The sequence below is a fragment of the Passer domesticus genome, chromosome 10 (assembly GCF_036417665.1).
Source record: "Passer domesticus isolate bPasDom1 chromosome 10, bPasDom1.hap1, whole genome shotgun sequence".
NCBI lineage: Eukaryota > Metazoa > Chordata > Aves > Passeriformes > Passeridae > Passer > Passer domesticus.
Genome location: NC_087483.1, coordinates 8,669,517 through 8,696,075, shown reverse-complemented (window position 1 = coordinate 8,696,075; position 26,559 = coordinate 8,669,517). Strand labels below are relative to the sequence as shown.

At 44.4% G+C, this 26,559-nt stretch overlaps 1 protein-coding gene and 1 long non-coding RNA gene across 4 annotated transcripts in view; one reads left to right on the top strand and one right to left on the bottom strand.

Moving 5' to 3' along the window:
- Window positions 1–26,559, bottom strand: part of ERBB4 (erb-b2 receptor tyrosine kinase 4) — a 578,878-nt gene that overhangs the window by 488,578 nt on the left and 63,741 nt on the right. Inside the window, exon 1 of one of the 3 annotated variants that reach the window (XM_064433629.1) lies at window positions 26,039–26,142. The exons of the other annotated variants lie outside the window; for them this stretch is intronic. The gene's annotated coding sequence lies outside the window, so the exon portion shown is untranslated. Of the gene's footprint in view, window positions 1–26,038; window positions 26,143–26,559 lie in introns of those variants that run through there. 3 annotated transcript variants of the gene reach the window in all.
- Window positions 305–1,257, top strand: LOC135309458 (uncharacterized). The gene is made up of 2 exons (XR_010369722.1): window positions 305–429; window positions 968–1,257. It is a non-coding gene; the product is annotated as an uncharacterized LOC135309458 (long non-coding RNA).

The following is a 26,559-nucleotide window of genomic DNA, read 5'->3' as shown; positions in this document are numbered from 1 at the left end:
AGGAAAAGGTTTTTCAGGAGAAAAAGGGAACAACATGTTTATTGTATAATGACAGAGTGTATATGCTGAAGAAAAAAAGGAACTGAAGTGCTGTTTTCCTTCTTTCTCCTGAAGTCAGGGAGGACAGAAACCCTCTCTCCATCAAAGTGAGTAGCCTTGCTTTCCAGACAGCACCAAAAGCTGCTGCCACTGAAAAACACAGGCTTGTAGATGACCAGAATATATCTTGTCCTCCAGGAAAAGAGAGTGTCAAAGTTTTAAGGCCTTGTTGAGAGTCACGAGATCACATTCTCCCTTTCCTTTAAAGGACCAGAAGAACTGTAAACCTGATGTAAAGTGTAATCTAAAAAAGCACAAAGGCTTCCAGACATCAAAAGCAGTGCAATGCAAACTTAAATATTTGATTCCTAGAAGCAGCCACATAACAAGGTAAGGAAACATACCTATGAGTTACAAAATAAACTCATAACTGCACCATTTACAATTCTGCCCCTGAGCTCCTGGACTTCAATATACAAACCAGAAAGCAGAAAGGTAATCTCCATATGCTTTCTCTTCAGAACTTAAGAAAAAAAATGTCAGAGCTAAATGACTGCATTTTATAGTCATTTGCTGGGTGATTTCCTGTGTTATATTGCAGAGTTTCTGGAAGTGGTACTTCCCTGTACCAGCTCAATCAGGGAGGTTGCTGGCCTACAGCCCAAAAATCTCCCTAACCATTACATCAACCAAGAGGGAAGATTTTGGCCAACTGGTACAACTTCTCACCACACAAATTGGGGACAGGAAGTTATTGATGAAAATTAAGAAACACAAAATTAGAGGGAGCAATGCCTTGTCCCCATTTAAGTCAATAGCCTTTCAAAACTGATTGTGGTGAGATAAGAACACAAGTAATTGCAATTAAATACTTTTTTCCTTTTTGACGTTAGGGCTACAATATATTAATTTACTGTTCATCTGACAGGACAATCTGGCTGAAATTTATTTAATGAGGAGAATAAGAGGAAGAAACAAATGAGGCAGGACAGCAGCAGAAGGTTCATGGTGGGTTGAAAAGAAGAGAGAAAAGCAGGGATGTGATTATCTCTCTGTATGTCTGCAAGAAGAACTGAACTTGAGCAAAACAAAAGACTTCACAAAGCTGATGGAGCCGTAAGATGGGAAGCAGTTTGTTCCCCCAAATAAAATCAGATCAGGGGGATTTAGTATGGAGGTTTCCTCAGGATCTCGGAGAGGAAGTCAGGCAGTAAAAGGCTGTCCAGCATGCAAGGAGACCTCCTCCCCCATCCAACACTCCATTCCTTGGGGGGAAATACCCCAGGGCAGGAAAAGCAGGGACAGCTGGAGTCACCCCTTTCCTCCCACAGGTACAGCACCCTGCTCCAGGCACCTTTCCCTGCACCCACCTCAGCTGAGGGAGCTCAGCACTGCCAAGGCACCTGGAAAACGAAACGGAGCACATGCATTTGGGAATTCCAGACCAGATCCAACCCAGTCCTGTGGATTAAAGGCTTCTCAGCCACTCCAGAGCTTTAGCTGCTCTCAGCTAAAGCTGATTTGGAGCACGCCATCCAGTGCAGTTTCAGCCCAGAGTACCTGAGTACAGGCACCTGGAGGCAGCTCCACAGCAGAAACCCAAACTCAGTAAGTGGGGACAGGAAAGTCTCTTCAGAAACACACTCCAGATGTGATGTGACCTAGAACAGTGACAAGAAAAACTTCTCCCTAGGAAAAAGCACAGATGCATCACAGGGAAGCCTAACTGCAGCATGCTGCCCAGGCTGACCTGTCCCAAGACTAAATGCAGCTTTATAAAACTGGCTGTAACTCTTAATTCCAATGAAGAATGCCCTATTCACAGCCATGTGAATAGTGCCAGCAGACTGTACATCCATCCCTGTACAAGCAACCACAGTAATTGACCAACCTGGACACTGCAGTGGCAAGCACTTTCCATTTGGAGGAGTCCAAATATACCAAAATTTGTTCTTCTGCAGTGTTGAGCTGGGTACAATAACAGTCAGAGCTGCTCCAACTCCCTTTACTCTCAGATAACGTGCACTGCACTGCTGTATCAGGAATGGATGTGCTATTCAGCTCTTTGATTTATTTGGGTAATATCAATTCAAGCTGATTGCAACCCACTGAAATGGCAAGTGCTGGACACACATTTAAATTTAACTATGTGTTGTGACACAGTGATAAATTCAGACTGGCTCCAGGACCAGTGTTTTCTCTGTACGTCACTTCACAGCAATGCTCTATGCCACTGAAAAACTCCAGCAGTCCTTAAATTGCTGTTGTGTCACTTTTTCCCAAACTTAGCCTTTTGAAGAGCACTGGAAAATCCTACAGAGGTGAGAGAAAGTGTTGCTAACACTGCCTGGACATGCAGAGCAGTTGCTGCTGGCTTATCTTCCACTTTGCCTGCCCCAGTCAGAACTGTCCCCACCATTTTTCTGTAAAATACACACACAAAAAGTAACAAAACCAAAAAAAGGGCACCTAATGCTACAAAACCAATACCTACAGAAAGCCTAGATGGTTTGCAAGGCTGCCCATTAAATGAAATGAGCACCAGAGGCTCAGAGAGCTCCTTGCTGGGGATTTGCAAAGTGCTGCTTCTTCCCCATCTGTGCAGTAGACAGCTGACATCACATGGGTGGATTTTGGGAGGCAGTGTGCTGCACTTCCACCCTTCTCCTACTCAGGTATGAACACCCTGAAAAATTCATTTATCCTTAGATATTTGTCCCCAAAAGCAAATTGTTTTCCCTGTGAAGCTCACAGAGCCACCAGAACACCATGTAAATGAATGTTCTCCATTATGAGGGCAACTAACCCCACTAAAAAAAAATTATTAAACTGACACAAAACCTGCACCTTACATTTACTGCATGTGTTTTCACATATGCTACTGCTCTGCATGTTTAAGCAGCAAATAAATCAGTTCCTCACACAAAGGTTTCAATGCAGGAATACATTAATCGGGAATTTAATCCATTTGTGGTCTGTGCAATCAAAGATGTGTAAGAAAAGCTTCAATTCCTTGATTCCCCAGGTTTTCCCCTCTTGGGATCCAGCAAAACACAGCAGTGAGGAATGTGGCGGCCAGGAATGCCAGGATGATATCTGGCAGTATTTTGTGAGCCAGGTAAACACAGACACCTCTGCTTGCTCCTACATCAGTCTGACCAGCTCAAAAAATCAGGTATAGGAGAAAAGAAGATGACCTTATGAAACCTTCCATCTCATACTAGCTCAAGAAGTTGACAAAACTCAAAGCACCCTCTATTAGATGTTTTGGAGGATAGCTGGATGTCATTTTGCCTTTCACACTGGAAGTTCACAAGGGATTTTCACTATAAAAAGATTTCTGATACCTGCACACTGCTGCTGCAAGAGAACACGTATGCCAATGCTGTGCCCACGAAACAGCAGAGCACTACGTGCAACCAGACACACAGAAATCACAAGAACATACAGCAAGTAAGGAAATATATAATTTCAGGTTGCACTGAAAATATATTTAGTAACAGAGTACTAGATGGGAAAATCTTCCTTGGAGCAGAGTAGATGAAAGGTTCATGCAGTGATGCATAAGAGATAAGGACAGTTATTGCCTGTTTTCCATGAAACCAGAGTCCTTGTTCTGGCACAATCACCTCAGCCAACCTTTCCTCCCAGCTGGTAGAACACTTAACCCCAGGGTGGTTTCCCAACAGAGAGGAGAGGAACAACAAACACAGAACGGGGAATAAGACCAACCCACATTCATGCTTTTCTCAGCTGGGATTCGTCTGTGGAAGGTAAAGGAAACAGAGGAGCCATCCCTGCCATGCTGCATCTCCTGCAGCAGCCCCGAGGGGTGGCCTCTCCACAGCAACGTGAGGCTCCATCCTTGGGCAGCCTCTTTGGGAACATCAGGGGCAAGGTAAGGTACTGCTGCCTCTAATTCCTGCTGGGTGCAACACTGGAGACAAGGAGGATCAAACAGGCAGTGGCAGGCTCACAGACAAGCACATGTGGGGTTTGTTATCTCAGCAGAGATTCTCCACATCGCGCCTGAAAAATGATCCTCAGGACAGTCTGCCCTGCCAGGATCTCTCAAATGTGTTTTTATGTCTAAATAACCCAGGTCTACAATGGAGCAGGAAGAATACCCTTGGCCTGAAGATTCCTCCAAATATTAGAGGTTTCCCCTTATGGCTGAACAGTGTGCAAACACAAAGCCAAAAAGGTACCACTTCTGAACACTTCTTGAAAACCATCATGCAGGTGAATTCCAAGAAGGAAAAGGAACCCCACCATTCCCAGCTCTGCAGCTGCCAAGAGAAAGAAAGCAAAGCTCAGGTAGCAAAAGCAGCATCCATCACACAGCACAGCCAGGATATTCACACAGCCAAGTCCCACAGGAACCCCCTCCCAAACACCACAATAGCTTTATCATGGAGCAAAGGGGGCCCCTTCTTCCCTAGGCATTGGACAACAGCAGCACCTGGGCTTTGCCTGTTGGGAAAGACTCCATCAGGAGATGAGAGCTCAAGGAATCATTACCTCTGTGCTGGTCCTCCCCTGGAAGGAGTGGGAAAGCCCTTCTGGAGCTCCCCAGCACTGTGGCTTGCAAAGAGGAGCTCAGCCCAGCCCAGCTAACTGGCTTCCACCTGGCTGCTCTAATGAACAGTTTGTCTCCCCTAACGAAACACAGGAACTGTGCACAGATCTGTTAAGCTGGCTTCCTGCTCTCTAAATTAGTAAAGGAGTACAAACAACAAGCCAGTCACTTAGGAAGAAAAATGCCCTTTATACAGTCGCTTAGGGAGAAAAAGAGCCTCTAAACTTTGAGTGACACAGCTAAATGCTGCATGAGACAGTGTGCTACAAGTTGTGAGAGACCACATGGATCACCAGTTACTCCAGCACCACCATTATCTGCTTCTGGCAGCAGACAGTCCCTGGGTGTTGTGTTGCTTGAGGCTCCAGCACAGGGCACCCCATCTCCTCTTTCCTGCACTCTCCTCACTTCACTTTGCCCCTTCTCTCTGGCTTACCCCCCATAGCTTTTCTTTTTTTTCTCTTATTCCTTCCCTCCACCAGCTAATGCATTTCCCTTTCCCAAACTCTACTTTCTGCTCATTAGGAACGTGGGAGTAGCACCCCGTTATGCTGTTTTTACTTTAATTATATTATTTAGCAACCAGATGTCTTTGCAAGCTCTGAATTCTTCCATGCAGACTATATTCCTTGATAATCAAAGGAGAAAAAGTTGCAACTCCAGCTGTGACTCAAGGAACTCAATTTGTTTCCATTGGTAGGTGCTTATTAAACACCTCCTTACTAAGGAAGCCTCCAAATAAACATATGAGTACATTTATTTTCATTGCTTATGAGGACATCTCAGTGAAAATAGGATTTGGAGAAGAAACTACAGCCCAAGATTTCAGTGCCATACCACAAAGTTGCCATGGCCAATGATCCTAACTACTGCAGGGAAGAGAACTGCTACATGTAATCAAAAACTACTACTGAATACTGAATTTTTAAGTTAACTGAACACTGACCACATTTTTAATGCTGTCATTAAACCTCTTGAAGATACTGCAATATCATTCCTCAGCTCCTGGAGAGCACCTACTGCCAGGGAGGTGATGTGCAGAGGGATCACCCCCACAGCAGCACATTCCTGCTCCAGACAGGTGACTGCTCACTCCTTCCCCCAGGTAGGAAGAAGGTACCCCTGAGCATAGTGAGGGAGAAAAAGTCTCTTCCTTGATTTGGGTAACAGACACAGGCTCTCCAGCTGATGCACTGCACAGCTTCACACCTGAGCTGAGCCTTTGGATGTTCCCACTGCATTATTGCTTGCACAAAAACTGTCTTTATTTTTACCCAGAGGTCAGACCCGGACGGCCTCAGTTCAATTTGAGTTACTTTGTGCTTCCCTAGTTTAGAAACTAAGATAATCCTACGATCCAGCCTCAGACATGGCCAGAAGCAACAGCTCTTTCTTCCCAGAAGGGATCAGAGAGTCATTCTGGGCTGAGATCAGCTATCCCATGGGCAGATGGAGGGATCAGAGTGGTTCTGGGCAGGGATCAGAGATGCCATAGGGACATGAAGGGAACACAAAGTGGTTCTGAGCAGGTATCAGCCATGCCATGGGCAGATGGAGGGATCAGAGTGGTTCTGGGCAGGGATCAGCCATGCCATGGGCAGATGAAGGGATCAGAGTGTTTCTGAGCAGGGATCAGCCATGCCATGGGCAGATGAAGGATCAGAGTGAAGCATCCTCCATGCAGCAGCCATGAGACAGCTGCAGGCAGGGCAGCACGTGGTGCTCCAGCAGCCCTTGCTCACCTGCAGAAACAGGCAGTGCAGGGCCTTAACACACAACAGACTTTGAATAAGCTGTGAAGAGAGGGGAAAGCAGCCAGCTTTTGGATGACCAAAGCAAGAGGCAAAGAGAACAGTGGTGTGAGCACATGAGCACCTCCTGGAGAACTTGCAGCTCCCTGCATCTGCCTGGCTGGGCCTCCATCAGGAGGCTTATTTACCAAACCAGGGAATAATACAGCACATGCAATGTAATTTACTGCACAATTTCACAGCTGGTCTAGAAAAACTCATCCTGGTGTCACCGTGATTACCAGCCATGACCTCCGTGCCTGTCTTTTGAGCTGGATGTTTTGAGCTGCTTCACCCTTAACTGCAGCACGGGACAAATCAGTTGGTTTGTTTTTTAGTTTTAAATCCCAAAAGATAACATCCCACTACCCCTCTCCATAATTGAATAAATCAACCTACAGCATGTCTATGATGATTAAATTACATCACATAATGATGCTTTTATTTTTTTTTAAGAACAGAAAGTAAAATAAATATGACCTACAATTGTTGGGCAATCTCTCCCCTACCTGGAGGTTTTCACAAGGCAGGTACTCACAACCATCAGCAAGGACACACTAACAGGTCAAACAAATATACCAGATCAGTGAACATGGATTTCCAGGGTTCCTTCTTAGCTGGCACAAGCCCTGTTCCCCATTTTCCAGCAATCCAAGGAAGAGCAGCAGAGGGCTGGAAAGCACTGCTTTAATTATCACCATAAGTCTTCCAGACAAGGTGCTTCAGATCTTTAGCTGCTCTAAACACTCCCCTGATAGCAGGTAAGGAATCTGCTGAAAGAAGGGGTTTTGAGGGGTAATTCAGGGGTGTGGAGGTGAGTCTGGGGAACACAGAGCCCCAAAACCAGCCCAAAAGGCAGCAAGAAACAGAAAACCTGAGCTGGTTTCATCCTGTTCTGATGAAGGTCCACCAGGGATTTATTTGGGGCAGGTGCCATCATTCATCTCTCCATATTTCTCAGAATCCTCCCCCAGTCCCTAGCAGCTCACAGAGCAGAACCTCCTGAGCCACAGGTTGTTTCTCTGCATTTGATGACTCCTTGTGGAATTTTCTTCCACAAACGCGTTCCTCGCTGTATTTTAAAACATGTCAAAGATTTTAGTGGTGTTTAAATGAACTTGGGCTTAAAGCTGTCACCACCATAAATAAGTGCTTAACTCCAGCAATGGGTTGTGCCTACTCCTAGAGATGAATTTGGCTCCCCTCACCCAATGCACACAGACAAGCCAGCTTCCCTTGCAGAGGTGGCTGGACTGGTGTATTCCCACATTTGGGACCAATTCCCCACTCTTGGCAAAAGCAACACAGCAGATTCCCGCCTCCTCCTGCTGCCCTCTCTCAGCTCTTCATGCCTCAAAAGCTACAGTGCTTTCCCAGGCTGAGACAGGGGGAACCCCAAGCACTGTGCCTGCTGGAGGTGCTCCACTGAAAAGCCGTTTCCTTGGAGAGATCTGCATGGCTACATCCCCACACCTCTGCCTCACAACCAACCTTCAACAAGAGCAGGAAAAGCGTTTGAACAGCACTTGGAACATATCACTGAGTCAGACTTTCACACATTTCAGTACTACACTGATGCCTCAGGTTTTAGCTTTTATATTTTTCAGATTCTGATCTGCTTTAGTGTGTAGTTCTGAGCTTCATATTAAGGGATGGTGAGCTCTCTTCACAAAGTAGGGAGCTCACCATCCCTCAATATGGGATTAATTAATTCCTTCTCTAGCTGGGGACCAAGGACAACTGATCCAAATCTCAGGCCCAAGAATACAAACAACATGGGCTGACTAGAGAAAAACAAGAAGGATGGGACTGCATAGACTAAAGCTGTAATTGGATAATTAACTCCAATATGCAAGTGGACCAAAACTTATAAAAGTGTGAAAGCCTGTGATCTGTCATCCATTTTCATGGCCATTTTGTGTTGTGCTGCCCAAGGTGGATCCATTGAGGCATCTTAATAAATCCCTACTTTATTCTTTAGCTCTGTCTAATCTCTGTTCTAGATCAGCCTTCACAAGGCATCAACACAACATCCAGAGCATAAAACCCACCAGCTTTAGTCACCAGGCTAAAATAACCCACCCCCAAATCTCTACCTCTCTGCCAACTCCCTTCACTTTGCACCTTTGTTTGAATAATTTATTTATTAATGAAATGTATTTTTAACTAGCCTCCAGCCTGCCAGTTTCTATGTGCCAGCAACAAAACAGCTTCTTACCAGGTGAACACCACCGTGATAGAGGGCTTCAAAATATCATCCATTGTGGTTTTTATGCTTGTGAATCCTGAACAGAAACTGTGTGAGCATTGTGTGTGCCTTTGCCTCTCCTGCAGCATGGTGGCACGTGCCTGAGTGCCCACACACAGCAGGTTTCAGTACAACATCAGTAACAGCTCAGAGGGCTACTCTGAGCCCTTTTTTCTGAAGGCAAGCAGGTGGAGATGAATGATGATATACAGAAAAAGGGGAGATTCCAGTCTCTGCTCCTGCTAAACTGCTCAGTGACCCATTTGTAATGATTTAGAGGATCACACACACACAGCTTGACTTTTTATACAGAAAATGCTTAGAACAGTTAAACTATGCACAGAGACTCTAATGCAAAGGAGTCAGGGAAATCCCTGGGAGCATCTTGAAGGAGGGCTGAGAAACCAGAGCCTGAGCTGGAGCTGCTGCACCCCCAGCACTGCTGCCTCTGTTCCCTTCCCAGGTACAGGCTGTTCTGCCCAAGAACTTTTACAAATGCACAAATGCTCTTTCCCAGGTGTCTCCAACTGGACCTCCTACTTTTATGTATTAAAAACCACATGATGCACTTCTGTCTCAAGCCTCTTGTGCCCTGCTACTAAAATAGCCTTGGTCAGCACTCTCACAGGCTGGGACAGGCTGCTCGTGGGGGCTGAACACTGCAGAGAAGAACTAAGAAAGCTGTTGAACACATTCTCCCTTTGTAAACTGTATTTGTATTTCAAATTTCTATTGTATTTGTATTTCATTTAAAAAGAACAAAAATAACAGAACCAACAAAACCAATTCTTTTTTTCTTTTCCTGCAAAGGCAGTTAAATCAGCCTCTCCACCACAAGTTCATCACCCCAGTTTATTACAGCAGAATGTGCTGTAGCCATTTAACAGGGCCAGAAGCACCATGTGGCTTCTTCCAGGATGGAAATGGTACACAGACCACAAAGGCAAGGCTGGGAGCAGACCATACAGCCAAGGACATACCATTCTGGGAATGCAGGGAGGCCAGGCTTTTGGAGCAATTCAGCAGCTATCAGCCTGATTTCACTGCTAAGTAGCTTCAGAAAACATAAATGTGATGGTTAACTTCCCAACACAGCATCCCACCACCCCCCTTGGTTCCCCACTCCATAGAGCAGAAGACACAGCTCAAAAGGGACCTGTGAGTGACTAGAGCAGATGCACAGGGTGTAAAAGTTTTGTCTTGTTTTAAAAGGCACTAGTTTACCCAAAGGAGTTCACTCCAAGAAACAACCACCTTATTCTTGTACCCTTCTACCACCTCCCTGAATTTAATAACCTCCAATTAGCTGGAAGAGCAAAAACGTCCTCTGGGTGTGCTGGGATAAAAATCACCTTAGCCAGGCCATTTCCATACTGCACAGTTGTCCTCACTTTGCTGAAAATGCATCCAGCTGCTCCAGGGGCACCATTTCACAGGCACAGGTTGCTCCATAAAACCACCAGCACGAGCTCTCTAAAACCCAGGCTCCTACCCAGAGCTGTGTCCTGGGTGCCAGCACACTGCCAGGCATTAAGCTTTGCCATAAACCTTTAGGAAAAGCAGTTCGTCATCTCTGATGGAAAACACCATCCTTCCTCCACTTTCTCTGATATTTTGGTGTTGGACCATCACACAAGAGCATCTCAGTATTTTATACAGGCAGCATAAAAATCCACAAGTTAAAAAAGCCTACCTCAGTGGCAGAGAGATCCCCAGTTCAACAAGACTGGTTAAACATTTCCGTGCTTTTCTACCACACACTATCATCTTTTTTTGTTCTTCAAATGCACCCGACATTTCACGCTCTAAGGACTAGCACAAGGTGAAGAGCTTTCCCCTTCTAAAGCACTTTGATGGGCCATCAACACTCAGGTGAGAAACGCTGCTGGGTGTTACCTGCAGGAGTTATTTAAGCCATTTTGTAAAGGTTAGGACAAAATTAAGATCAAACTTTCATGCTCGCGACGCTTCCTTTTGTCTTTTTTCTAATGGTATTTTTAAGAAATTATTGCTGCAATAAAGGAAAGGACAACTCCATGTCAGTAGCAGAAAACAAATTTATATCCCTGCTGTGACAAATGGGCCGTGCCACACTGTCCCTGGTCAGAGGGGACAGCCCAGCCCGGCCTCACTTAATGGCAACTTCTCATCCTCTCCTGCCAGGCCAAGCTCCCATCTGGAGATTTGATATTTGCCTTCATGGCTGCTTCTTAATCAAATAGGGTACTTTTAGAATGAAATTACCGTGGCTGAATTACAGATATAAGACATCTCACTTCAAGGGCATAAGCCAACCATTAAATGATGGACATTAGAAAGAAACTTTTCCTTGTGAGCAAGTTATTACATCCCAGCGGTGCCACTCACATTTCTGGTGGAGAGCAACACTTTTGCCCCACACTGTCCATCTCCTGTGCATCTCAATCCTACCTGGCACATGGGATTTGCTCCTGTTTCCCACAGGGGAGGTGTCTGCCAGCCTCATGCTCTGAGCTCTCCTGCAAGGCCTTTCCCCTTGCAGAAAAGAAAGTGAGAGCACAACAAGGACCGTGGTACAGACAGGACTATTGATATTTAGCAGCTGCATAAAGAGGCTGAGCTTCTCCAGCCCTGACCATGTACCAAGGAAGCCCCAAGGGCTTCACCACTGCCTTCAGCCACATCAGGATTTCATTCATTTATGGACCTCAGAGGCACCTGATTTCCATTCTAGGGGATGTGCCATGGATTGAGAGGGCTCCTCTCTCTGGAGAACACCACTGCAGCCACGTGCCACAGCTCTTTGTGGAGTTACAGCAATTTAGGATTGTGAAACCACCCAAAACTTGCCCCAGCAGCCCATGTGCCCACCGTGGGTTGGATCTGCTGCACAGTGCCCAGAACTGCTCTGTCTGGGGAAGATTTGCCAAGATGAGGCAAGGAGAGGCCCCTTCCCCAGCACTATTCCATTCAAAACACCTGGGAACCCCCACACTGTGACAGGCTCCAGATGAAAATGTTCCTGTTGAAGGCACAAGGTAAAGGAAATGGTTCAGCTGAGGAGGCAGAGACTGAGATCAGCTCATGAGCCATCATTTTTAGTGGCATTTCTGTGTAGTTACTTTCAAATTATTCATTATCCCAAGTTTTCTTTTCCTCCCAGCTTGAAGATAATACAAAAATAACTTGATTACACACATTTCCCATCAGTGGCAACAGTACTAAAGTAAAAAAAAATTTCCTTGTTACTGTCTAGTGCTCAATTTTCTGATTTGATTTTTTCACGCATTTAATACAGCTTGTTAAGTAGCAATATAATCAAGAATGGCAAGTACGAAGACCATTTTTACAGCAATTAAATCATCTCTAAAGAAACCAGCAATAAAAAGAGTTGGAAAGAAAATCTGATCCTACTGGAAATCCATTTGTTTTAAAAAGGATGGACTTGTTAGATTAAATCAGCTGAGACACTGTATAAAATAATTTAGTGGGGAGGAACTGGGCTGGTTAATTGTTGTGCTGTAAACATTATTACTGCAAACTTAAGTATTTGCAGAGCTTATGGTTGGGTGTTTGTTCTGCCAGTAATAAATCCGAGATTTCTGTCTGCAACAACAGGTGCATATAATATAATAATACAATAATATAATGTATAGAATGCTTAAATATTGCAAAATTCAGACACAGCTCATCTCTCATTTCTTTTAGCAATAGATGTGTCAGGGAAATATTTTGACTGGGCAGATGAAAGCTACAGGGCCCATTTCTGGCCACGAAGCAGACTATAGGGAAATACAGTATTATCATAAAATCACCCCAAGACACACACACATACACATTTAGGCACACTGAATCACTGCATTAATTTTGGGGATTATTAAAAAAAAAAAAAAAGGTAACATAAGATCCAGACTCTGAAAATCCCAGATGACAAAAAAAGGCTTACAAAAGGGGGATGTCATTCTTTCCCATGTTTTGCATGGACCTTCCAGGTCTACATCTCCTTAATTCCTTTGGGCAAGGACAGAGGAAAAGCTGGGAAGCAGGAAGATGGGGAAAACTGTCCCAGTCCAAACTCACAGCAAACAGAGAGAAAGGAAAGACATTTAAAATAAAGGAGAACAGCAGGAAGATTAGTGAAGGACTGCAACTTTTCCTACAGCTTTCTTCTCTCTGGAATTCCTCTACAAAACATGTGCCAATTTTTTCACATTGTAGCATCACTTCCACTGCACAGCCTCCTCTCTTGGTTTTCTGCAACCTTTTCCCAAATGGAGTGGCTCTAAAGGGAACTCCAGTGGATTAACAGTGTGGAAGTTAGTAAGTGTGGTGGGTGGTGATGCTTTAAGTCTTAGCTTTCATATTTTTCAGATTTTGTGATGCTTTGGTGTGTAGCTCTGAGCTTTGTGTTAAGTGTTAGCAAGTTCTCTTCACAGGGTAGGTAGACAACAATCCTTTTCCAGCTTGTCCAAGGACAACTGTCACAAGCTCCAGGCCCAAAAAGTATAAACAATGGTGGAAAGAGGAGAGAAAAACAAGGAGGATGGGACTTCATAAGCTAAAGCTCTAACCAGACAATTAACTCCAATATGAACTAAAACTTAAAATGTGAGACCTCATCACCATTTTGTGACCATTTTGGGTTTATCTTGGGTGCAGCCCTGGTTGGGCTCTTGTGCTGCCCAAGGTGGATCCATTGGGGCCTTTTAATAAATCCCTGCTTTATTCTTTAGCTCTGTCTGGCCTCTGCTCTAGGTCAGCCTTCACAGGGCATCACTCTGACTGCTCAGATGTGGTGAGATGCTCACCTGGGGGGGAAATTGTTCCAGTGATAGCAAAGCAGTCCCTTTCCTAGTAAATACACGTGTGCGTGTGTCCAGGAGTGTACAGCCTGGGGTAACCCACCAGCCAGTGACTCCCTGTTTGGAGGACCATGCTGGAACCAAGGAACCAAGCAGGAATGCCCCCCAGGGATGCTGGGGCTGCCCAGCCTGTGGCTCCAAGCTGCCTTTGACAAGTTGGCATTTGCACACTTCCCCCTGCTCTCTGTCTCAGTCATGAATTGCATTGAGGGTAGGAAAAAGGGTTTATAAGGAAAAGAAACACATCTTTGTTTGCTCTGAAAATGGAAATTGTAGGATTAAAGGCATCTGTATGAAAAGTAATATTACAGGTGAACTGGAAGCTGGTTTGTTTTTCAAATCAAAGAAGTGAGGACCCAAAGGTATGCACTGTGCCCCATTAATCTACCAGCTACTTGAATACCCTAATCCTTTACTTTGCTCACCCCCTTTTCTTTAATTTTCCTACCCTGATTACTTACTGCCTCTTCACAAGCAGCCATCTCCACCTATAGCACAGAGCTCCTTTCCCAGTGATGGAAATATTCACCTTGCAACTTCACCATGCTCCTGGTTAGCTGAAAAGATACTTCTGGTCCTAAAATCTGGATAGCTGCAAAGAACAGAATCAGCAAACCCTGTGTTGGATTGCACAGACTGGCTCATCCTCACACACACTGGAATGCAGCAGTGACTGGGAGTCTTAGGGACAATTACTTGGGTCCCCAGCACTGTTTGACCAGCATGATGTTGTCTTCAAGGTGATCAAAGTCTGCTACTCATCCAGGGAAAGAGAAGAGTCATCTCAGGTTCAAAGGTACTGTGCTATGAAGCTGCTACTCCAATTTGGTGCCTGCTGTGCCTCCTTTCCCTGCACCTTGTTGTTTTGGTTGTTCCCCCTTCAGTCATGTCACAGTGAGATGCTAACAGGCTGCCAAATAAGCCCTTTGGAGAACATAAGGACGTTACATGCTTGGTGATTCCTAAAGAGAACATCAAGCGCCGTGTTAAGGGTTTCACAGAGTTCCATTTAACTCCTGTGTGCTGGCATCAGGCTCCCATGAGCAGCAGCTCCACACAAAGCTGTGCCTCTGCTTTCTGCACCCTCCACTCAAGCTCTGCTGCTCCTTCCCTGCCGGGGCAGCCCCAAGAGCATGGATGTGAGGAGCACTTGGGATGCCCATGAGGAACAGGCTGCCCCTGCCAGAACTCCTCAGATTTTTGCCTCAAAACCTGCATATTGCTTTGGGAACCAGGCATTTTAAAGGACACAAAACCAAGCCCTTCCCTGAAGTCAGAAACAACACTTCCAAGTGGCTACTATTATTTTTTGATAAACTACACTTGTCCAAAATGGCAGGACATTTAAAAGAAAATGACACTAATTTATGCAAAAGTCAGCAATATAACTGCAATATTCGTTTCCACCTCAAGTCAATTTTCAAGGTGGTAATGGAAACCAATAGGGATTGAATGGGAAACATCTGGCAGGGAAACCCAAAGAGAGAGGCTCAGGAAATGTGAGAACTGCAAAGAGACTTGCTCGCTTCTGCTGCCAAGGTGAAGGTACACACCACCACCACCCAGCCACACTCCTGGGCACAGGCTCTCCACCAAACAAGGACTGTTTTACCTATCCAAACTCAACCCAAGGAGAGAGAAACACAACAGAATGTTGTAAATGTGGCACAGCATGGCAAACACCCCAAAACAAGCCCTCAGAGAGATGCAGGACTGGGTAAGGATCACTGGTGACATAAAATTTAAGTGTTTTGACCACCACTGCATTCCCCCATCTTCCCAATCCCTTTCTGATACTGAAATTCATCCTGGTAACCTGGATAAAACCTCCTGCCACAGAGCTGGCTGACAACTAAAAGTTTACTTGAAGCATTTAGCAGTTCCTCACGTGAAGCAGAGGAATGGAACAAGTCACCCTTTTTGTGTGTTTTTGCTGCAAAACCCACAATTCTTCAGTCAATATTGAAAGCCTGGGTGGAACCACAGAATATTGCTGACCTAAAAAATTCTACTCAGCTACCTCTCCTGCTCTGCTGGATCTAAAGCAGTGTACACCTTGCATGAGAAGCATGGGGTACCAGCCTAATACCTGGAAGAGGGAAATTCCTACTGCTTTAGGGAAAAAAATTCCTTTCTCACTGTATCACTGCATCTGTCAAGTGCAATGTCAAGAGCATGAACAAACCCCACAAAAATGCCCTGTGATGATGATTGTCTCTACTTGGAGAGATTTAATGAAAAGAACTTTCTTCTGTATGTAAAAAGAAAAAAAAAATCATCTAAATGATAGCTAATTCCCATAATAGCTGCTATAATGGAGAAGAAAACAGCAACAAGTTACATTAGTGTTCCAGATGGGCTCTTTAAGAGTTTTTTTCCCCCATGAATTACCCTCCAAGGACCCCAGATAACCAAACAAACAGCATTAGACAGAACAGGGACATAGAAAAGACCTCAAACCTCACCACAATGACGGCAGATTGCTACTACAGCCATAACTTTTTAATAAAAAAGGTTGCTGGAAAGAAGAGTCCTGATGCCTTTTGTTGAACAAAAGCCAGTTTGTCATAAGTACAATGCAGGCAAGGTTGAAGAACACTTTGGCCATTTGAAATTCTGGACTCTGAAGTATTTTATTACCAAGGCTAGTGAAAGCTTGGATGAATCAATATTCCTTGTGCATCCACTGCACAGTTCAAAGCTGCCTGTCTGCTGGTTCCATGGCTGCACATACGTTTGTCAAGAACTCTAAAAGCTGTATGGGGAAGATGTACATTTGTACAAAACAATACAAAAAAAAAGTCTGCATTAGTTTATCCTTCCTTTCCCCCTTCAAATTTCCATTTTCCTCACCATCTCAAATATTCCTACAGCACTCTTCACATATCCAATGGTTTCTATGTATCTCACAGTTTGCTCCCTTATAATACGGAATATTGAGCATTTATCACTCATATCAGGCAGGAAAATGCATTCACTTATAACACAAATTGCCTGAAAGTCACCAAGAGTCCTTCAAAGTGATGTACAGGGCTGCTCTGGCAGGAACAGCAGCAGAAAGGTCCTTGTTGGCAGACTCCTTGGAATCATCAGTGTCTGTTACCTGGTGTTGATCTGGAGCACCCCTCCAAAGCCCTGTGACTTTAGACTTGTTTTAAGTTACACTCCCCAGGTTAAAAGCTGTTGAGGTACAGAGTTCATACAGACATGGAAATTTAGAGACAAGAATGATTGCACCTAAAAAATGTGAACTCTTAGGACCCCTAGGTATCTGAGAACAGAAAGGAGATCTTGTGGATGACACAAGATGGTAAAATTAGAACAGCTGCCGTGGTAACAAAATGGGCAATTAAATGAGCTTTAATCCTTTCACAGTAACTTAACAGGACCTGTGGAAATGTTACACTGGGATTCAACCCAGCGACAATGCCAGCAAAACATGGTTTTGATTAATTATGAGAATGAGTTAACCAGTCTGGTGTGATTCACAAGGAAAAAATGGACATGGGAACACAAAGGTCTGCTCTGCTGTGCAGCAGTACCAGGATGCTTCCACTTCAGAGCAGCCTCCTACATCACAGCCTTTCAGATGAGGTCAGTGCTAGCCCAGCATCCCTTAAAAAAAAGCTTCATCTTCCTGCTCCCAAAGTACACAGCAAAACTCTTGACAACGTTCACACCTTGAAAACATGTCAGTTATGAACCTGTATAACAGAAAAGGTATCAGTATTCAGAGTTTCCGAGATTCCTGTTTCCTGGGGCAAAGCCTAAAGCTCAGTCTCAGCCTCTGACTTAACGGCATTAAAAAACAAAGCAGAAAACATGCTGCTTTACTTCCCTTAGCAAAGCACAGGAACTAATGATTGTGCTTACAATACACCAAATAGAAGCTGAATTGTTTAGGTAAACAAAGACCTAACTATGGAGAGCTTCAAAAGGACATCACCAGCAGTTCATCATCTGAGACTGCTCAGAAAGGCCAGTACTGATCACTGGGGTATTTCAGCAGAGACTGGAATTAGCAGCGCAGGATTTCTGTCTTCAGCTAGTTTTTAATTGCACAGACACTCTGAGCACTTCACTACCTGAGCGTGACCTTGGTGAGCTACACTGAGACTCACGATGTGCCTTTGCTCATGGACACCACCAGTGCAAGGTCTGGCACCAGCCCGATGCTCCCACTGCACACCTCAGCCAACAGCCCTGAAGCCATCAATCATTTGTGATAGAGCATAAAAACCAGGCTCGTTTTTGTCAGGAAACTATTCATAAAGGTAGTGATGACGTGTGTCTGTTATGCCTCCTGAGGAGTCACTCCGGGCTGGACACATCCCCAGCTCTGCCCTCACCACAGCGACCAGCAGGACCCTGAGCAAAGCCCCTGTCAGCCTCACCTGGGGCCAGGGCTGGCCCAGATCACCTCCATCCTCCTTGAGTGGGGCCACCCAAGCCGGGCTGGCCATCTCATTGCTGCCAGCCCACAGGCGAGGGAGGAGGGAGGTGATCCCTGCTTGAAGAGCCAAGCCACAGCTCGAATATTCACACTGCTCTCCACAGAGTGCTTGTGCAACTGCAGCCTCCATCAAGTGCTGCTTTGACAGCTTGGAATGAGGGACACCATTCCTCATGAAGGAATTTGAGCTGTACCCACTGACTCGGAGAGCACCTCGTTCACACTCTGCATCTGCCAATCTTAGCAGGCTGCCTACGCTTCAGGAATAAAGGGGGAAAATCAAGGTAATGTGACATGTAGGATATTCTTGAATATTAAATTCATGACACATTGTTGATTCATTTATAATTCATCACAAATTGCAATGCAAATATTTGGCTAAAGTGCAATGATGTTGGGAAAGACAACCTTTTTTTCTTGTTGTTGTTCTTTTTTAAACAGAGACCAGAAATAACACACCCCACTTAGTCCAGGAGTGAGTCCACCTCAGAGAAGACACCAAGAACAGCCAAGTCCTAAATTCTGTGGACTGGGGCTAATAACTAGGGGACAAGAAACCCTCCCAAGTAAGGAGGATTCTTCCAGAAAATAAGTGTAACTGGTGTATATCATTACAAACAGGGAAATGCCTTCACACATCCATGCACACCATTAGTACAGAAGAATTAATTTGCTGAAACACCCTGTGAAATTTCTGTGCGGTTAAGCAAAGTGGAAAAAAAAATAGAGTCAGGTCCAAGAAAATATATATTTATATTTAATTTTAAAATTATTTTTTCCCACTATTTCATTCCCTCAAGTCAGTCATCCAGACACTTATGTAGTTGGTTTAGCAGGAAGCTCAGGTTTGAAAGAAGCAAGAAAGCTTCACCAGAGTGCTGCTGAAAGCCATATTCCAGACTACAGAGGCTCAGAGGTGGGCAGAGAGAGCTAGCTTGTTTTCTGTCTTGAGAGGTCAATACGTGCCAGCAAAATTTGTGACCCTATTATGTACAGCCTACAGAGACCTCCAGCGACACTGACCACCAAGAGGAAACAGAACCAGCTATAATCCCTTGTCCCCTGAGGAACAGCATCCTTTGGTTTTTAAGCTCCTGTAAGTTAGATTTTGTTTAATTATGATTACTATCACTCTGTTATCCTTTGGTTCTGTGAGGCGATACAAAGAAAAAACAGCAATGACTTGAAAAACAGATAACATCTAAAAAAAGGGTCTGTCTTAGCGGTCTAGTGATTCACTTGCTGGTCCAATTGCTCTAGGTAGGAAAGTACAGAGAAAAAAGCATAAGGCAAACATACATAATTTTTTTCTTGTAAAAATACAAAAATTCTATACACACCACTCTTATCATGAAGCAGTTGTCACAACTTGAAAGTCTTGTGGCTGAGATGGAGAAGATATTCAGGGACACAGCTATGATTAAGCATTTGAAAAAATTACTAAGATCACTAGACATCACTCGCACTAAACTCTTATTTAAAATGTCTGATGGGAAATGTCTCTCCATCAAGAGAATAAAGCAGATTGAGACAGTGCTAGCTAGAGACAGCCACAGCTGGAAGATTTTGCTGTGTGTGCTGAGACTGCAAGGGCAAATGTACGGCCAGCACGAAGAGCAGAGCTGGAACCACCTGGGCTGGACGCGGCCACGGGAGCTGCCGCTCGAATCGCATCTGGACATCAGCAGGGCTGTGCCACTGAACCTCTGCCAACAGGATGAGCCTCCTCCAGCCAGGGGGAAACAGCAGCAGGGCAGAGCAGAGGGGAGCCCTGATTGCCTCTCAAAGCCTTTCCCAGGTGCTCCAGCTCCCCGTGACAGGCATTGCCCAGAGGAGCTCACACCAGCTGTAACTGCAGTGAAATACTAAGAAGAAACTGTCCCAGTTTTGCTTCAGACTGGAAAGTCATCAGCTTTTTTATCATGCATTCTTAAACAAATGACACTCTTACTTCAACAAAATCAGTTTCAGATGCTGAGGAACTACATCTCCCAAACACTAAACAAACGAGATGAAAGCTCCACTGATCTCATCACAAAAAGATCCCACGAATTTAACAGTGCAGGGATTCCCCTTCCTGCATTTCCAGGATTACCATATTACCGTGGTGTGCAGAATGGTTTACGCCAGCCTTGCTAATTCAGGCAGGCTCTGAATAGCATCGAGGCCAGCCAAGGAGCCAGTACCTTTTATTCCTCCCCTGCTGCTTCCTTAGTATGCGCCCGAGCACGCGTGGCACGGAGCATCGGCCTTTTCTTCGCGCTTCCGCGCGGGGCACGGCTCTTGCAGCAGCATCCCCCAAGTGAAGGCTGCCTTCATTCACAGGGGCACACAGGTGTCCTCCCTGCCTGCCAGCAAGGGCAGCAGCTGTGCCAACCTCAGCCAAAAACCCACACTCCCGAATTGGGCACCCTGGTGCGCAGCCAGAACCCGACGCCTCGGCAGCCCCCAAGGCTTCACCCAGCTCCAGGGATGCTCAGGGGATCAGGAGAGGCCTGGGAGATGCTGGATGTTGACAGAGGACCATAATCTGTGTATCTGAGTGCATCTGCTGCCCAGCTAATGTGGCCCTTGGTTATAGGAGAGGCACTCAGTGCTGGGTTTGGTCATGCTGAGGACAGAAATCCTTAGTTAACCCAGTATGCTATCAATCATATTACTGTTACTGATTAGTTTTCACAGGGTGCACCAACAAACCAAAAAATAATTTAATTCCTCTCATTTGCTATTTAACCTAACTATTTAACCTATTTTCATAAACACTTGAGCTGGTGGAACAAAATATCTCCTGTTTCCTGGGTGCCTGACAACAGTTTGGTCCTACAGATGGCCAAAGTCCCTTTCTGGAAGATAAACGTATGTGCTGGCACACAAATGCTTACACACACCCAGGCAGTGCCAGTGCCCCTTTGCAGAAGAGCTTTTTTCTTAGCTTTGCTAAGAAAATAAAGCCTTCAACAGGTAGTATCCCAACAACGCAGGTATCTCCTGCAGAAACCATACAAGCACAAACCTTGTGCCAGGTATTTGGCTCAGAAGAGGCAGTGCATTTTTTTTTAAATATATATATGCATATATATAAAAATATATATAAAGAATGCTTCTGGCTATATAAATATTACTCTCATTTTTAAACCAATACTTAAATAAGGAATATTTGCTTTTGCCTACAATTATTTGTCAGGGGTTTTTTTTCCCCCCCACAGAATGACAGATGATACTGTCTTTTCAAAGTGACAGAACAAAAGAGATTACAGTGATAATCAAGTTACCTTAGATAGAAAGGAATGAGAGATTCAGAGCTACTCCTCTACCCAACAATACTCAGACTTCATATTTTCATCTACTGGGTGAGCACTACCTCTGTAAGGTTTATTTAAACATATCGCTTTCCCACTAAAGCATTTTCTGGCTCCTTAGACTTCCTCTAAGGATTTTCAGCTAAAAACAGGTTATAGTTTCAAAGCACAGTCATAACAGAAATTGGAGAGGATATATCACAGTAATTGTGTTTACCCTTATAATGAAAGAAAATAAGGAATATTCCACCTACTTGAACTAGAATTCAAAGAATGAACAAAAAACCCAAAGAATAAACCCACTAGGAGGAAACAGAACAATTTCTGTCCATCCCCAGACAGTCTATAACAAAACACTGCAATAATTATCCTAGGACAAAGCCAGCAGCAGAGATTTACGCTCCTGGGGTGTACACAGAGCCCACGGCCCTTTGAGCCATGTAAAGGGGAAGTGCCAAAATCCAGAGTGAGCACAATGATCCACCTCCAATCCCCCAGGCACAGTGCAGTCTTCCTTTCCCATGCTGCAGGTGAGGACCTCCAAGCTCAATCCTCCCAGTTCCACAAAGCTGGGCTTTTATTTCCTCCCCCATTCATTTCTAATAACCAGCATGGAAGACAAGTCACAACATCCTCTCTAACCTGCCTTTGAGTGTGAGAAGGGGACAGTGTTGGAGCAGCCCTATAGTCCTCTACAACTGGGTTCAGTCCCAAAGCACAGAGGGTTCAAATAAATGCACGTACCCAATACAGCCCCCAAGCCTTTTGGTCAGTGTGTCTGACAAAATCCTTTCACAGAGAGCAAAGAAAATGCAAAGCAATAAGAAAAGCCTCATTTTTATATAATCTTTCAGCAGATAAAGTCTGGGTTTAACACCAAACTAGGGTCAGTTTCAGCCTGGGGAGGATCTGGCCTCGTCAGGTTGCTTTTCCCATCAGCTCAGCCAGTTAGCAAACACATTGCTAAGATGGGAGCTCTTTGCTGCCATGCAATTAAAAACACTATCAGGCAAGTAAGTATCAAGTAAGATTTCTCAAAAATGGGGTGGAAGTTATTTGATGCCAAAATAACAAGTCAGAGCCATAATCCAACCTAAAGCATACGAGGGTGAACCTCAGGGCATCTCCCTCTGGCCCATCAGGCAGCAGCTCCCTGGGAAGGGGCTTTCACCCACAGGCAGTCATAGAAACATCCAAGTCTTCATCTTTTATTCTCCTTTTCCTCTCTAAAACATAAGACATCAGCTTCCATTTTTTAGTTTACCTTTTGTTCAGTCATGAGCGCAGTACTTGCATTCATAAAGGCTCCCTGAATGTGAGCGTTAGAAATGCAATTCTAAGTATTTATGGAGTGGTCTAGTCTCAAAAACACCTCCAAGGAAAGTGTCCCAGGCCTGCCCATCTTAAGTCTGCAGCTCTAAATTAGACCATGCCACAAATCATTTTTTGGTAAAACATTTTCTTTTTCCTTTGCTGGAAATGCTGCTTCCTCAAAAACCAACCACGCTGGTCTTGAGGAAAGCTTTGTTAGAAAAAGACCATAATTTCAATACCTCTGATATTTTTGGCCTTTGTCTTACCCCATAATGTTTTTTTGGCTTTCAAACTTATCTGGGTTACAGGTGCAAGACCCAGACAGAAAATGAGGTGGGTAAGATAACCCCTAAGCCATGTGCTCCCTGTGCTTTTGGGATGCTCATTCCCAAATCCTAGAGATTTAACAAATGGCTGTGAGTGCTGAAATTACCAGCACTTTTCCATTCCAGAGGCTGAGCCTTCTGCCCTAATAAAACCTCTCCTCTTCCTGTGGGAGCTGCTTTTAAAGCCCTTGGTGAGCCAGGGGCAGCACTCTAAAGGCGACCCAGTGATTTCCAAACAAAACATACAACCAAAGTTCACTCCATCGTCTGAAAAAAACCACTGCTTCAGATGGAGCCAAACAACCAAAAATGTATTTCTTATTGAATTTTGTTTTATATTTCTTTGCATGGCAATTAAAAAGCTTATGGCCAAAGATATAGGAAGCAGTAAAAATGATGCATATGAGAAGATCTTGCTGAACTTAATGCAGCATGAAATTATCCAATGGGCTGCTTTAAATACTTTGCTGTAAAAATACACACCATAAGAGCATGTTTCACTGCTCTTTGTTTAATAGTGGAGTTAATTAAGAAAAAAGACAGTATTTTCACAGATTAAAAAAACCAAAACAAAACAAAAAAATCCAGTATTTATGTTCTCAGAGTTCCTAGACTTACAGCTCACTGAGAGCAGCAGCACCAGGCATGAATGTAGAAGACCAAGCACTCACTACTCGTTTTTAATTCCCTGGAACCATATTTTTTCAAAGCAGCATGAAATACCACAGGAGTTGTATTTCTATTCTGATTGACTTTTCATTTTACAGGGCTTAACATGTTTAAACCACTACCTTGACGTGACCTGAAATATTCCAAGGTTATGGTTATTTTATAAATGATTATCAAGAGCAAATTTACAAATTAATCCTAAAGTAGCAAAAAAAAAAAAAAAAAAAAAAACGAACACTGAATAATTCCAGCAACACTTCCCAATGTTTGCACAATTCTCTGTTTAATTCCCACTAGCCAAACACCTCTGCTGACACAGAGCTGGAGATGTAGCACTGCATATTCTGGCCAATTAAAGAGTTCTAATTTTTTTTTTCTTTCACCTAATCTTATTAACTCTTCCAGGGCTGACACAAAGACATCTGTCCCTGTTAAATTTCCCATTTTAAAAGTAAATGGGACTTCCTTCAAGCAATCCACTGGTGACCCACTACATTCTGGGAAGGAACCAGAGCACCCATCAATGTGGGACCACATGTATTTTGGCAGCAGTGGCTGCAATTAATTTCTTATCTTGCACCATGTCAGGTGGCTGGCAGAGCCACATGCTAATTCTCCTCCCTGCCACTTGAAATGCATCCCCTCCTCCTGAGGAGATCAGCCATGAGAGCATCTGAGATGAAGCAAACAACACTTCTAAAACTCAGCAGGAAAGAGGTGGATGCAAAATAATTTTTTAAAAAGCAAATTAAAGCAGCAGAACATGATTTCTTTTCCCACCAAGCACTTCAGCAGCAATTTCAAATGTGGTCAAAAGCCGTCAAATATGTTAATCTTAATTTCTTTTAAAAACCTTGCAGTTGATAGAATGCTGAAGTGGAACTTTTTAAATACTGTTGGTACCATTCTCCACTCCACTGCATGCCCAAACTACCTGCCTGGTTTTAAAGTATGTGCTTTTCTATTGTACTTTTTTTTCTTCCCCCACTAGGCCAAGGAAAGAAAATAATGCTGAGGATACTTATTTTCTAAAATACTCTAATGAAGTCAGTGGAGACTCCAAGAGCTCAATGCCATAAATAGAGAAAAGAAACAGAACATATCAATCAAACCAACCCAGCCTGAATTGCATCCATAACAAAACAAGGAAGGAAACAACAGCCTGTTCAGCAGGGGAATAACAGAGAAAATATTGACTTGTTAAACTATGGACATATTTTGAGCTCTGAGGAGGCTGTAATTGTTTCTAAATAAAGCTAAAAGTCCAGCAGTGTGGTCAGCCTGCTCCTGGAAGGATTCATGCTGCTGCACTATGAACAACAGGTGGGACTTTTATTGGCTTTTTTTTTCCTTAAAACAAAAATATAAACACCTGCTCATTTTCGAAGGGCAACACAAGGTGTGCACACCAATACTTCCTTTTTTTTAGCCACAGAAAAACTTCTGTATTTCTATCACACTTCATCCCTGCTTTTATTGACCTTTCAGATGGCCTTGAATGAGTCTGAAGTGTAACTACAGCTGTGGCACAACCCCAGGGGCATTTCCAGTGGCCCAAGCCGTGCCTAGGTAGGAGCTGGGATGGAAGAGCAATGCCATGAAAACCCACAGGGAGCCTTCCCAGACTTCTGGGGAAGGTGGAAGCTCCTTCCTGGAGCAATGCTCCCAGGGCACTCACACATGCAGCATCCACAGCTGCCTCTCTAACAAATCTGGCTCCGTTTTCAGCAGGGATTGTGTTTGTTACTGGTGGGACAACTGCTGTGAGCCTTCCTTCCCTTCCTGACACCATCTTTCCTGCAGCCGCATGCCAGCCAAGAGGCAGAAAGCCTTCTCCTTTCTTGAGTGGTAATTATATTTCTCCTTGTTACAATGAAATCCTTTCCGTGATTAAATTTCAATCTGAGCAGGCTGATTTTTCTCATTTGCAGAGATTTTATTAGTTTGTGGGAATGTCCGCTTCCCCGCCTTTGAATTTATTCTTAAATTACTTTTCCTTCTTTCTTTCTTTTTTTCCCCTCCAAAATCCCTCTCTTTCAAGTGACATTTGCCAACATTAGTCTGATTTAAGACCTTTTATCCAACCCATTGCCTTTTACTTAACTATATTGCTTCCAAGACCACTGGGATCTCCAGGCATTAATCATTAGCATTCATGCTGGAGCTGACTTTAGGCAATGAGTTACCAGTCTTTGGGGAGCACCATGCACCACCAGCTGAAATGCTCTGAACAGTCTGCTCTGGTAAATTAACTCTCAAGCAAACTCTCCCCCCCATACCTGGCCTTCTTCTTACAACTCCTGTTCTGCAGCACCAAACACCAGCTCTGGGGCTGAGTGCAGCACACCCCATACCCAGCCTTATCTCATCCCTTCATTTAGAGTGAACTTTGTCACAGCTGAGACAGCCACCATACACAGAGTGTCACCACACAATTTCAGAAGGCTTTAAGCATTTGCCCATACAGAGCAACACCTCACCTCATCAGAAGGCTTCAGGCACCTGCCCACACACAGTAACACCATGGCACCTCAGAAGGCTGCAAGCATCTGCCCTTCTTGTTCTTCAGCCCAGCCTTTTATCCCCTCACGCTGATGCCCTGCCCTGTGTGCCCTCTGCTCCCTTTGGTGGTTGGGCAGTGCCACGTGTCTCGTTACCTTCAATGTCAATCACCTGTCCTGCACAGCTGTAGCTCATTGGGGATGAGGCTGGGCCCAGCCCCACTCCCAATCATCACAAACTGTGTAGAGAACTTCCCTCAGTGAAGAGAAGAGGGGCCCATGGTCCAAGTTGAACACTATGTCTTGAAAAACAGGCCAGACCCATTTGGCTTGGCCAAATCAGTGAGTTGTGTTGGTCAGCCATTCTCCAGCAGACCAAAAGCTGGATCATCTTGGTTGGAACCCATGATGAAGTGAGTGAGTGGCAAAAGCTCCCACATCCTCAGCTGGAAGGGCCACACACTACGGATGCCTGAGAAACGTCTAAAATTTGTCAGTTT